The following is a 14,088-nucleotide window of genomic DNA, read 5'->3' as shown; positions in this document are numbered from 1 at the left end:
CGTCCGCCAGACAGGAGGCCGCTAGAGCTTCCGCGTCCAGACCGGGATCAAGCCAGAGCCTTCCGCCAAGACCGGGATCAGCCAGAGCCTTCGCCAGACCGGATCAGCCAGAGCCTTCCGCAGACCGGCTGCAAGCCAGAGCCTTCCGCCAGACCGGATCAGCCAGAGCCCTCCGCCAGCACCGGATCAGCCAGAGCCTTCCGCCAGAACCCGGATCAGCCAGAGCCTTCCGCCAGACCGGATAGCCAGAGCTTCCGCAAGACCGGAATCAGCCCAGAAGCTTCCGCCCAGACCGGCCAGCCAGAGCCTTACCGCGTCCAGCCAGGACCAGCCGAGCTTCCGCCAGCCAGGACCAGCCAGAGCCTTCCGCGCAGGCCAGGAACCAGCCAGAAGCCTTCGCCAGCCAGGACCACCAGAGCCTTCGCCCACCAGGACCAGCCAGAGCCCTTCCGCTAGCCAGGACCAGCCAGAAGCCTTCCGCCAAGCCAGGACCCAGGCCAGAGCCGTCCAGCCAGGACCAGCAGAGCCGTCAGCCAGGATCCGCCAGAGCCAGCTAGCCAGGATCCGCCAAAGCCAGCCAGCCGGATCGCGCCAGCCAGTCCGGTGTTTGTCCCTCAGTCCGGCTGCCGTCCCTCAGTCCGGGGTGCCCATAAATCCCCGCTCTGTGGCCCTCAAGGTGGCGCCCTCGCCACTGGGACCTTGGAACCTGGGAACCCTAGACATGGGTCCCGCGTGGATTTAGGGGCAGCCCCCGGACTGAGGGACGGCAGCTCCGGACTGAGGGGACAACACCGGATGGCTGGCGGAGTCTGGCTGGACCTGGCTCTGGCGGATCGCTGGCTTAGCTGGCTCTGGCGATCTGCTGGACGGCTCTGGCTGGCCTGGCTGGACCGGCTCTGGCTGGTCTGGCTGGCGGAAGGCCTGGCTGGTCCTGGCTAGCGGAAAGGCTCTGGCTGGTCCTGGCTGGCGGAAGGGCTCGTGGCCTGGTCCTGGCTGGCGAGAAGGCTCTGGCTGGTCTGGCTGGCGGAAGGCTCTGGCTGGGATCCTGGCTGGCGGAAGGCTCTGGTGGTCCCTGGCTGGCGGAAGCTTCTGGCTGGTCCGGTCTGGCGAAGCTCTGGCTGATCGGTCTGGCGGAAGGGCTCTGGCTGAATCCGGTCTGGCGGAAGGCTCTGGCTGAATCCGGTCCTGGCGGAAGTGCTCTGGCTGATCCGGTCTGGCGGAAGGCCCTCTGGCTGATCCGGTCTGGCGGAACGGCTTCTGGCTGATCCGGTCTGGCGGAAGGCCTCTGGCTGAATCCGGTCTGGGGAAGGCTCTGGCTGAAATCCGGTCTGGCGGAAGGCTCTGGCTGATCCGGTCTGGCGGAAGGCTCTAGTCCGGCTCCTAGTCTGGCGGACGGCTTGTAGGCTCTTTGGCAGACGGGCGGCTTTGGGCAGGCTCATGGCAGACGGGGCAGCTTTGCAAGGCTCATGACAAGACGGGCAGTTGCAAGGCTCATGACAGACGGGCAGTTCAAAGTCGGCCGATTGGGCAGACGAGACAGTTCAAAGGCGCCATTGGGGCAGACGGCGACAGTTCAGGGCACTGGGCAGACGGGCAGCGCAGGGCGCCGCTGGGCAGACGGGCAGCCAGGCGGCGCTGGGCAGACGGGCAGCTCAGACGCGCCGCTGGGCAGACGGGCAAGCTCAGGCGGCGCTGGCAGACGGGCCAGTTCAGGCGCCGCTGGGCTAGACGGGCAGTCAGGCGCGCTGGCAGATGGGCACACCTGTAGGGAGGAGACGGAGAGACAGCCTGGTGCGTGGGGCTGCCACAGGACCCACCAGGCTGGGGAGACCTACAGGAGGCTTGGTGTTAAGGAGGCACCTGAAGGACCGGGCTGTGGGGAGCACTGGAGCTCTGGTGCGCAGCCTTGGCACCACTCCCCCAGGCTGGACTACTACTCAGCCCGGACCCTCCAGAGTGCAGGCACAGGTTGAACCGGGCTGTGGTGAGCCACTGGAGATCTAGTGCCTACTACGCGCACCTCTCCCTTAGGCTCCACTCCCACATTTGCCCGGTACGAGCGGAGCGCAGCATAGGACGCACTGCACCCTCCCAGCGCCCCGGAGACTCAGCACGCAGAGCCGGCGCAGGATACCCTGGACCGAAACTGCGTACCGGAGACGCCAGACGCGCTGAGCAGGCACAATACGGCCCTGCTGGCTGATGCCCATACTCACATGACACTTTCGGGGGCTGCCCTATAGCGCACCGGGCTATGGGCACGCACTGGCGACACCGTGCGCTTAACCGATAACACGGTGCCTGAACGCAGTGACGCGATGCCCTTATAATAACCTTTGTTCAGTCTTGTTTAGTTGGTCAGGACGTGAGCTGGGTGGGCATTCTATGTTGTGTGTTTCTATGTTGGGTTTATTGTTTGGCCTAATATGGTTCTCAATCAGGGGCAGGTGTTTGTCATTGTCTCTGATTGGGAACCATATTAAGGTTGACTGTTTTCACTGTTTGTTTGTGGGTGATTGTTCCTGTTCATTGCGTTCTTCGTTGTCTGTATGTTCACATGTTCAGGTCTGTAGCGTCGTTAGTTTCATTTTCTGTTTATTGTTTTTGTTCATGTTGTTAAGTGTTTCCAATAAATATGGAAACGTACCACGCTGCGCTTTGGTCCTCCTCTCTTCCACCTAACGACGAGCGTTACATAACCTGAGAATTTGCTTCATCTAGGTTAGTTTGGAAAAAGTTTACAGTGTCCCATTTAGAAAACGAATCAATTTGGATATTATTTAAAAGATCCACTTGAGATTGTAAGTCTGGCAATTTGACTTATTAGTTCAATTGAATGAGACATCGATATCCGTCTGGATATCGTAAGCAACGACCTGAGTGTCACCTGACTGGTGATTCCTCAGAGGTCACTGCTGGCACACGCTGAAATCAAGCGGAAGGACCCGGGGCGGGACTTCCGTTCCGCAAGGCGGAGGAATTTCAACGTGGCCCAAGAAACAAAATGGCCGTTAGGATTCCATTAGCAAGGGGAAGGTTTTACTCGTAACATTATGTTCAAACCCTTTTCGGCGTTATTTGACAATGTTTTAACCGGAACTCGCGGCAAACAACGAAATGCACCGTGGTCTACTCGCGTGTGTAACGGCTGTCGTCTTCCTCTTCCTCGGACGAGGAGAGGAGAGAAGGATCAGATGACCAAAATGCAGCGTTGAAGGTAGACATAATATTTATTCAAATGAAAATGACGAAACACGAAATAACACTTGAATAATATACTACAAAACAAATAAACGATGTAGACAACAGACTTGAACAAACGAACTTACATAACACGAAGAACGCACGAACAGGAAAAATGACTACACAAACGAACGAATGAACGAACGAACGAACGAACAAACAAACAAACCGAAACAGTCCCGTGTGGCGCAACATACACAGACACAGGAGACAACCACCCACAACAAACAATGTGAAACCACCTACCTTAATATGGTTCTCAATCAGAGGAGATGAAAACCACCTGCCTCTAATTGAGAACCATATCAGGTCACCCATTAACCAACATAGAAACACATAACATAGAATGCCCACCCACACTCACGCCCTGACCGACTAACACATACAAAAACAACAGAAAACAGGTCAGGAACGTGACAGCGTGGAAGCGCGAGAGAGACAGAGAGATAATTATCGCTGGTCAAGCTAATATCTACTCAATTTCAATCGGCTGGCTTATGACCGAGCCTATCCCCTATTTCTCAAATATCTATAATTAGCTTTATCAACCCTCATACAGAACTGTATTCGCTTACGCTACCCACTGACTACGTCAGAGAACAACACGGGGAAGAGTTCTCCAGAGCACACACACGCACAACCAATAATTCCTGTCTACAACTCCAATAATGTGTATAATAAATTTGATATTATGTAATCTGCTTTTCAAATTTATATAGGCTGATTCAAAATGAAGGTGTCCTCCTATTTTAGATTCCTCACAGGGAGCCTTTGGCTATGCCGGATTAAGTGATATCTCATGCTATTCTATAAAATAATTTCTCTGTAATTAATATTACCTGATTAAGCAAATCAGGTAAATAATTAACTAGAAAGTCGGGGCACCACGAAAGAATGTTTATAGAGCTGTTATCTTCCGAATAAACTCTTAAAGACCTAGTCATCTTTTACATCAATAGCAGTCAATATTTAATCCTCACCTTATTTCAGTCTCATCTGAAAGTTGTAAATTCTTGGTTTTCTTCAACGACTCTCGCTAACAAGTTGAATCAGCAATACAAAATTTGGTTAAATTATTTATTTACTAAATACCTAACTAATCACACAGAATTACATATACACAGAATGAATCATACATTGATGGACCTGGTGAACGATGCCGATATAGCGGTTCGTTACACAAAGAAAAGTGGGGGAGGGGTTGAGTGAAAGAGCGGGAAGACTGAGGAACAAAGGGAGAAGCTATGCTATGCATTCTAAATTACCGCCCATTTCGAAAAGGAAAATGCAATCATCCGGATGTGAAAATACTGCCCCCTACCCAAGAGAGGTTAAACAGGTAAACATTTACAAAGCCGCGAGGCAAGACGGATAACTCGGATTACTCAAAGCATGCGCGGACCAACTGGCATGTGTCTTCACTGACATTTTCAACCTCTCCCTGACCGAGTCTGTAATACCTACATATTTCAAGCAGACCACCATAGTCCCTGTGCCCAAGGAATCGAAGGTAACCTGCCTAAATGATTACCGCCCCGTAGCACTCACGTCGGTAGCCATGCAGTGCTTTGAAGAGCTGGTCATGGCTCACATCAACAGCATCCTCCCAGATACCCTAGACCCACTCCAATTTGCAGACCGCCCCAACAGATCCACAGATGACACAATCTGAATCGCACACCACACTGCCCTGTCCCACCTGGAAAAAAGGAACACTTATGTGAGAATGCTGTTCATTAACTACAGCTCAGCATTCAACACCATGGTGCCAATGAAGCTCATCACTATGCTAAGGTTCCTGGGACCTAACACCTCCCTCTGCAACTGGATCCTGAACTTTCTGACGGGCCAGCCCCAGGTGGTAAGGGTAGGCAACAACACATTTGCCACGCTGATCCTCAACACTGGGACCCCTCAGGGGTGAGTACTTAGTCCCCTCCTGTACTGCCTGTTCACCCATGACTCCTACACCATCATTAAGTTTGCTGACGACACAACAGCTGTAGGCCTGATCACCGACAGCGATGAGACAGCCTATAGGGGGGAGGTGCCAGGACAACAACCTCTCCTTCAATGTGAGCAAGACAAAGGAGTTTATCATGGAAAGGCAGGCCAATTTAGCCCCCCATTAACATCGATGGGGCTGTAGTGGAGCGGGTCGAGAGTTTCAAGTTCCTTGGTGTCCACATCACCAACGAACTATCATGGTCCAAACACACCAAGACAGTCGTGAAGAGGGCACAACAACACATTTTCCCCCTCAGGAGACTGAAACGATTTGGCATGGGTCCCCAGATCCTCAAAAAGTTCTACAGCTGCACCATCAAGAGCATCCTGACGGTTGTATCACAACTGACGGTTGTATGGCAACTGCTCGGCATCTGACCGTAAAGCACTACAGAGGGTAGTGCGTACGGCCCAGTACATCACTGGGGCCAAGCTTCCTGCCATTCAGGGCCTATATACTAGGCGATGTCAGCGGAAAGCCCCCAAAATTGTCAAAGACTCCAGTTAACCAAGTCAAAGAATGTTTTGCTACCGCACGGCAAGCGGTACCGGAGCGGCAAGTCTAGGACCAAGAGGCTCCTTACCAGCTTTTTTCCCCAAGCTATAAGACTGCTAAACAATTAATCAAATGACCAACCTTGACTATTTACATTGACCCACCCCCCTCCCTTTGTTTTTACACTGCTGCTGCTCACTGTTTATTAGATATGCATAGTCACTTCACCCCTACCTGCATGTACAAATTACCTCAAATAACCTGTACCCCTGCACATTGACTCGGTACCGGTACCCCCTGTATATAGCCTCGTTATTGTCATTGTTACTTTATTATTATTTTTTACTTGAGTTTATTTGGTAAATATTTTCTTAACTCTTTCTTGAACTGCCCTGTTGGTAAGGGCTTGTAAGTAAGCATTTCATGATAAGGTATATGTAATAATAATAATAATATATGTGACAGATAAAGTTTGATTTGATTTGAAAACAGAACGGAAAAGCGTTTTGGAGCAAACGGTTTTGCAACAGACTAAACATTTTGGAATCTGACTAAAGAATACACCACATATGTGTACTGGTCTGAGACAAGGGCCTGCAAACCCTGCCCTCAGCAGAACGGCCTAGGGTTGAGGATCACTTTTGTAAAGAACCAGCTTTGATTACACTGGAAGAGTTTCAGTTTAGCCTTGCCCTATTCGTTGGTTCACTGATGTTCAGACATTAACAACATAGAGGTGTCGATGATAGGTAGAACAGGACATTGTGGCCAGACATACTGGATGTCCCCACACCAAATCTCAAACCAATACAGAAACACATAATGGTCAGAAGAAAGATACTCCTAACTTGCATCTTAATTGTGTTCGGGAGAATAGCATGGCCTGTATAAATCACATTTATTAAATGTACTTCTTTCATCGACCGAAGCACTGCTTTTATCCCGCTGTTGAGTGAGGCTCATAATGTTACTGTATCTATCGATTTCTCGTTTTTCACACACTTTAATGTGTTATTTGATTCCAGAGATATTTTCTTGTGGGGAGCAATCGTACCCAAACCAAAAACCGTGTTCTGAAAATCGACCGCACTGAGCCAAACGACCTGGCAATTATTGATGATTGAGTTGCTGCATGCCACGCAACTGCTTTACAGTAGCATCGACCACGGCCCTTATGTTTCACAGCACACCTCAGGGCCCAGGTGTGCACGGGTTACAGCCATGCTTATGAGGGCTGAGAGCCTGTACTGTACATTAACACGCGTCCCTTGCAGTCAGCATTTCCACAGTGTATGAGAGTGGAGGAGATTTATTTGTTATCAAATGCTTAGGATTCTGATTAATTTGTAATTACAGTACAGAGTGGCGACTGGAGAGCTCCCTTTGCATCCATCATCATCCTCCCAATGCTCCCATCCATTCCTGTAAATACTAAAGCCTAGAGTGGGGAATGTGCATCGTATTTACATTTGATTGGTTTGTGTTGGTGCACTGCTAAATGGCCAATGCATGTGGTACACGGTAGCTGGCTGCTATGGGAACGTGATGAAGTCCTGGAGTTGATTGATTTAGAAGAGCATCCATTATGTCTCCTCTGGCTATAGGCTACTGTTCATAATACACATGATACAGTATGTACTGTTCTGTTCTCTGCAGAGGGAATATATTTACTGTTTGTGATGCTCTGTTGTGAACCCAGCAGAACAAACTGAAATAAACAAACAAGCAGAGACTTTTCAGTACATCTATTTTAAAATTTATGGTCATTATCAATGTTCTGTGTTCTGAAATCTAAATGCTAGTCCAAAAAAAACGTCACTCCTCTCCTCTACCAGTTGCTTTAAGAATGGCCATGAGCCTGTCAGGGCATGTCTTGTCTGTGAGCACTGTACATTTGGCTGAGATGTGAAGGCTACTAAGACTGAAGCAAGGAGAGCTGATTCTGAATCAGTTGTTAGTGGCAAAATGTGTATTTTGAAGGGTTCTGAGATGACACACAGTTAGGGCTCCTAGCAGGTTCTATTTTATAAGAGGCTAATCAATGCTGTCACTGTAGTTTTGGGTTACCTAGTTGACCCAATAATCGATTGAGTAATCCACCACCATTCAAATGTATTTCTGGCCATAGACATGACAGACATGTTAGTATCTGCCAATTTCTTTTTTTATTATATATTTTTATTCATAGAAAATGTAACTTAAAACATTAAGGCATTGTACATTTGACCCCTTTTTCTCCCTCCCTTAACTTCACTCCCCCCACTGATGCTTTCAAACATGAGTTACATATATTTTTTTAAGTATACAGCATAATGTTACTTAAAGCTAACATACAATAGCCTAACTTTTTCAGTTGATAGGTGATCCTAGCAGTAACCTCAAGGGAAGGGGTGGGGGTGAGGCCTATAGTACTAACCTGGATGAAGTGTTTGGAGATGTTCAAAATAGGATACCATCGGATCCCAGGTGGAATAAAATTAGTTTTGATGCTGGACTGGTATACTTTATTTTTTTTACATTTTAGGAATAGCATCAAATCTTTGAGGCAAAGAGAGGCTAGACGAGGAATGACAGATTTCCAATCAAAGGATCGTTTGCACCTCTCTATGCCTATTTCTACTTTCATCAGCACACGCCGATACCTGATCTCTCAAGGCCTTCGGTTGCCCACTTGAAGTGATTTGGAGAACCAACCTCCTGCCAGACCGTTTCCAAACTTTTTTCTCTGAAAAGCCAATTTTGTTACTAAATTGCTAATTTCGGTGTCTGAACCTTTTTTCTGCTTTTTCCCTGGGAAGAATAAGTACATCATGGTGAAGAGTGGAGAGAGCCTAATTTTCTCTGCTGTAATGGATGACGTTGCTAGGAGAAATGTCAAGCTTTGAGATCAAGGTCACACTGAACGGAGGAGAGAGGGGAAAACGGGATCCTGAGAAGGGAGCGTCTCTCACATTTAGCTAATGATCTGTCTCTCACATTTTTTTCACGCATACACGCGCACACTCAAACCCTTTTATTTGGAGGGTCAGATGTCAGTAGTTTGACCTGACAATGTTGTGAGGCTTTGATCATGGTGCTCTTCCCCTAACCAGGCCAGTGTGTTTGTGGTATTAAACAAACAGATAATTGGTGTGATAGTAGCTTGAATGCCACTTATCTTCCTATCAGCACTGATCTACAGACAGTAATGGGGAGGGCAACACAAAGATGTGCACAAGCAAGGTCACGCACCCACACACCCAATCTTATTTGCACATTGACTCGGTACTGGTACTCCCTGTGTACCGTGTTATTTTTACTCGTTATTTGTTATTCACTGTGTATTATTTAAAAATATATATGTTTATATTTTATCTTTAACTCTTTCTTGTTAGAAAAGGACGCGTAAGTAAGCCTTTCACTGTTAGTCTACACCTGTTGTTTATGAAAATAACATTTGATTTCTTTTGTTTTTGCTGAAATTACAACCGCAATTGCATTGGTAACATGGCATGATATGGGCTTCAGAGAAACATTTATTGGAAGTCATCTGTATTGAGCTGGATGGTGATCTAGGAAACCAACCCAGATTCTGACGTCGGCCACCTAAGCGGTCAAATTTGACGTATTTTACGGCTCGTCATTTCATGAGCAACCGTTGAAACATGTCAATGTGTCACAGACAGAAAATGAGTGGTTGTGATGGTGGAAAATGGGCTAGGGTATCTTTGTGATGTACACAATGTCCCCTCTCTCCTCCCATTCCTCATACCATTTATCCTTCATATAATTTATCCATATGCATTTATGTCATGTGCTGTTCTGCTCCTGCAAATGATTTTCCTCTTGTTTATCTCATGTAGGCTATTTCCTCCAGGAGCATGTGTAGAATAACTTATAGTCTCATCCCCTGTCATTACCGTAATTGAAAACATATAAACACAGCAGAACTGGGTCAGGCTGTCAATGGTCACCTCCCCATCCATTGCAACATCAAACAACTGTTATGTCCTTGCTACACACAAATCCTGGCATATCAGTATCTGTCCAGATTATTTTCACCATAAAGAATAATGATTCTGTCCCCAGCCCAGTGTGTTCACATTGTCCTTCCTTGATAAGTTCCAGCAACTATAGAGGAGATGTAAACAAGTATAAACCACCATAGCCTCTCACTCTACCACTATTTTGAAAGACTCCCCTCTGGCCACAGATACTGGTTCAGCAGGAGCTTCATCCCCACAGCCATAAACACCCTCAACAGCTAATGTAAGGAATTCCGGTACGGAGAGTTGACATTTAATTAGGAACGGACATGCAACAGGACAGGAACATCGTCAGAACTGGGAAACAGAAAGACAGACGACAAACCAGCAGCGGGGAACAGAGCTGGGGAACTGACAAATATAGGGGAGGTAATAAACAGGTGATTGAGTGAGTCCAATATCGCTGAAGCGTGTGACGAGGGGAGGCAGGTATGCGTAAATGATGGTGGCAGGAGTGCGTAATGCAGGGCAGCCTGGCGCCCTCGAGCACCAGGGGGGAAGAGTGGACACCCCATTTATACAACTTTGATCTAAGCGAAACAGCGGTAGTAGTCTTTGTTTCTAGCTGTTGTCAATGACTTCCAAGAGGAGATAAAAGGAAAAGGGCCTGACTAATATGATTGAGAAACAATAATGAGCTCTCAGAAAACATATATTCTGCTTCTCTGTTAATAGAGAAAGTGTACTACAATGGTGAATACACATTCGAGGACTGAAAACATATTTTGGAACCGAAAATATGATTTCACAAAAAACTTTTGATGGTTACGATGAATTATGTAAGGACGATGAAAAGGCTGTGAGTGTGTCGTGATCATGCAGCATGAAAAACAAGTGGTCTCATGTATCATGAAGACACACGCACACAGATGGGCACTCATTTGCTTGTTGCGCTGAGAGTAGATACTGTATATAAAAAGGTGGCCTGAAAAAAAGCATTGTGGATGAGAAATTCATGGTAAAAGTTGCATACGAGTTATCTGGGTGCTTTGGGGTATCCTTGTAAGCTACAGTAATAATAGGCTTATTTGTGCTGTTTATGTGTATTTATTGTCCTGGTCTTGCAGGTTTTGTCTGATTCCTAGAGGGGTATTACATCGTCTTGATCACCAAGCGGAGGAAGATGGCAGACATTGGTGGTCAACCCATATACAACATGTGTCAACTCATTCTATGGTGGGCCAAGTGTATGAGGGTTTTTCACTCCAATCTTGTACTTGATTGATGAATTAAGGTCACTAATTAGTAAGGAACTCTCTTCACCTGGTTGTCTAGGTCATAATTGAAAAGAAATAGCAAAAACCTGCAGATACTCGGCCCTCCGTGGAATGAGTTTGACACCCCGATACAGAAGATCGACAATACCAACGTGATCTACATCCCCAATGACTCAGTGAGGGTGATACATACTGATGAGGCCAGGTACAATAGGTCGACAGACAGTTAAATACCCTACACTTCACTGGAGACTTTCTCCTTTCCTTCCACTTTCCTCTTTCCCTAAATGTTTTCTCTCACTCAATTTCCGCACGCACGCACGCACGCACGCACGCACGCACGCACGCACGCACGCACGCACGCACGCACGCACGCACACACACACACACACACATACACACACACACACCAAGCATCCCATGAGATCATTAGGTAATTGACGTTTCACACAAGGCTGTGCGGTGTGACGGCTTCACCGACCCATTAACCAAGTGTGGCCAGCTAAGGGCTAAGGGTCACTCAGTACATGGGTCTATATATGCAGTGCACAGGAAATGAATATTGCCTTGTCTAGTCTCACCTTTTAATTGAGATGACATAAGGTAACATGCTCTTACTGTATAATGTTATATCTCCAGGACTTTTTCCTATGTGACCCGAACAGGGACAGCTCAGGTGATGTGACTGGTGATGAGACAGGAAAAATCCTGGCACTACTATTAGGTCTTGGCCATAGCTATAAGAGATTGTGACTGTTTATTTTTCCCCTTGTAGATACGTGAGGATCTTTCAGAACATGGACCTGTCCAGTCACTTCTACTTTAGGTAAGACTGCCCTGCAGTCTCCAGGGTCTCCGTAGTAACGCGTCTCCCTTTGATGTGTTGTGATGTGTCACAGGAAGTAAGGATCTTGGTAGCAGTATGTGTCACCTCAGGCACAGTCTTTCCAGGTGCCCAATGTCACCACTGGGGCATTGGCATGAATGCAACGTGTGGGTGTATATCCACATGGCGTATGCCTGACTTTAAGTCCTTTCCCTGAATGTTTATTACGTGATAAAATATGCTGGTTCTGATTATATTCCATTTTTTTCAGTTCTGTTCCCTGAACTGGTTCCTGCCCCGGACTGAAGAGGAAGACAAATAGCAGAAAATGCATGGACCCTCTGTTAAAATACACATTTCTCGAGGTAGAATATTGCAAAAATATGATCGATGGCTCATTCGAGAGAAGACAAACTCCCACGTTATGACATCTGCCATTATTGAAATCTGACATGTATGATAGACATTTTAACCATCTAAAAGTCACATTCCTATTAACTTCCAATGTGGTCAGAGTGACTTTATCACAAGGCTACGTCAAACTGTTCGAATTTCTGTCTGCTTGAACGGCAATAGCTCGCCTACACATCTAAATAATATCTCTGAGATGCACGATCTTTCCTTTAAGTCAGTGGTACCAAAAAGAAAAACACCCTCACAACTCATAAAGCCATTCACCAGCTAAATACAGAGTTGATCAGGACATCACTACAGAAACCAAAGCCTTTACTTAGCTGATCCATCTCTCCTCAATACAGTTTCCATGTGCTAATCTACTGTATCTGTGATAAACCACCCCCTTGGCCTAATCCTGTCCATATAAACTGATCTGCAGTGTTTTGTCTTCGTCTGTAACGGTTTCCCGCTGCAGTGTTCCACAGCCTCCAGTGAGCACCGTACGGCAAGTACGTGTGATATGGCAAGCTCCTGGAGCGTCTCAAGGACATGGTGCATTCTGATTGGCTAATGTACATCATCCATGGCTTCTGTGACCAGTCTAGTTTTCTTTTTGTCCTGTCTGTTTAATTTAGTAGTCAGCATGAGATGTTGCAAATGTGCATATGTGTTTGTGTCAGTGCCTTTGCAATGTTCTAGATGTTGGTATCCACTTAGTGTGTCTTGTTATGTTATATACAGTAGCTTTAGAATCCACCGATTGTGACCATCAGTTACCTGGCAATACTTTTATTTCCATTCCCTGGGTTTCTGAAGCACCTTTTAACGTGCAGCTCAACGGAATATAATCCACTCTGTCTCCCCAATTATACCTGCATCATTTACATTACATTTAAGTCATTTAGCAGACGCTCTTATCCAGAGCGACTTACAAATTGGAAAGTTCATACATATTCATCCTGGTCCCCCCGTGGGGAATGAACCCACAACCCTGGCGTTGCAAGCGCCATGCTCTACCAACTGAGCCACACGGGACCTGCATCCTACTGCCTTTCTTCCCTACCTCCTTCTACCTCCCTCCAAGTCTGTCTCTTGGTCTGTCTGTCCTTTGACAGGCAGCCTTTAGAAGACCAAACTCTTTTCCTCTTGTGTTCTTTCGTCGGCCTCGACTCCTCCGCTCCCCCTTGTCTGTGTCTGACATGCTGCTTACTGGAAAGGGAGTCTTTCTGCCTCCTCGTTCCACAACACGTGAAATACCCAATGAGCCAGATGCTCGCCCGGCTGCAAAAAAATTGATGGTTCAATTGCTGAATTCTGATTGGCTGAAAGCCGTGGTATATGAGACCGTATACCACAGGTATGACAAAACATTTATTTTTACTGATCTAATTACATTTGTAACCAGTTTATAATATCAATAAGGTACCTCGGGTGTTAGTGGTATACGGCTAAGGGCTATATCCAGGCACTCTTTGGTGCATCGTGTATAAGAACAGCCCTTAGCCGTGGTATATTGGCCATATACCACATCACCTCATGCCTTCTGATTTAATTAAGCATTACGTGTTTGTATTCTGGTCTATATATAAAAAAAATCAAGATTAAGGCAATTAAGGATTGCTTATCAGGTATGTAAACAATGAAGTGTTTGCATAATCTGCCCATTTGGTAGAGGAGATGGAGGAGAAAAACAGAGATGGAGAAAGAAGAGATATATTTGATCATATCAGCTAGCCTGTCCTTCTGTTTGGACGAGGAAAGCACAGCTAATGTCTCCACTAAGCCATAGACAAAATACACTTGAATGCCTGGATTGGATATATTGATGCATGGTTTAGTTCAATTCATGCATATTTGAGTGTGGATGCTTGGGTAGAA

At 46.7% G+C, this 14,088-nt stretch overlaps 1 long non-coding RNA gene across 1 annotated transcript in view; it reads left to right on the top strand.

Moving 5' to 3' along the window:
* Positions 1-12,394, top strand: part of LOC139023210 (uncharacterized) — a 15,945-nt gene extending 3,551 nt beyond the window's left edge. Inside the window, exons 2-3 of the long non-coding RNA XR_011474349.1 lie at positions 11,764-11,814; positions 12,086-12,394. This is a non-coding gene — a long non-coding RNA (uncharacterized lncRNA). The remainder of the gene's footprint in view (positions 1-11,763; positions 11,815-12,085) is intronic.
* Positions 12,395-14,088: the final 1,694 nt, after the last annotated feature.

The sequence above is a fragment of the Salvelinus sp. IW2-2015 genome, linkage group LG28, assembly GCF_002910315.2.
Source record: "Salvelinus sp. IW2-2015 linkage group LG28, ASM291031v2, whole genome shotgun sequence".
Lineage (NCBI taxonomy): Eukaryota > Metazoa > Chordata > Actinopteri > Salmoniformes > Salmonidae > Salvelinus > Salvelinus sp. IW2-2015.
The sequence above is the reverse complement of the archived record's forward strand: the minus strand, read 5'-3'. Positions and strand labels throughout refer to the sequence as shown.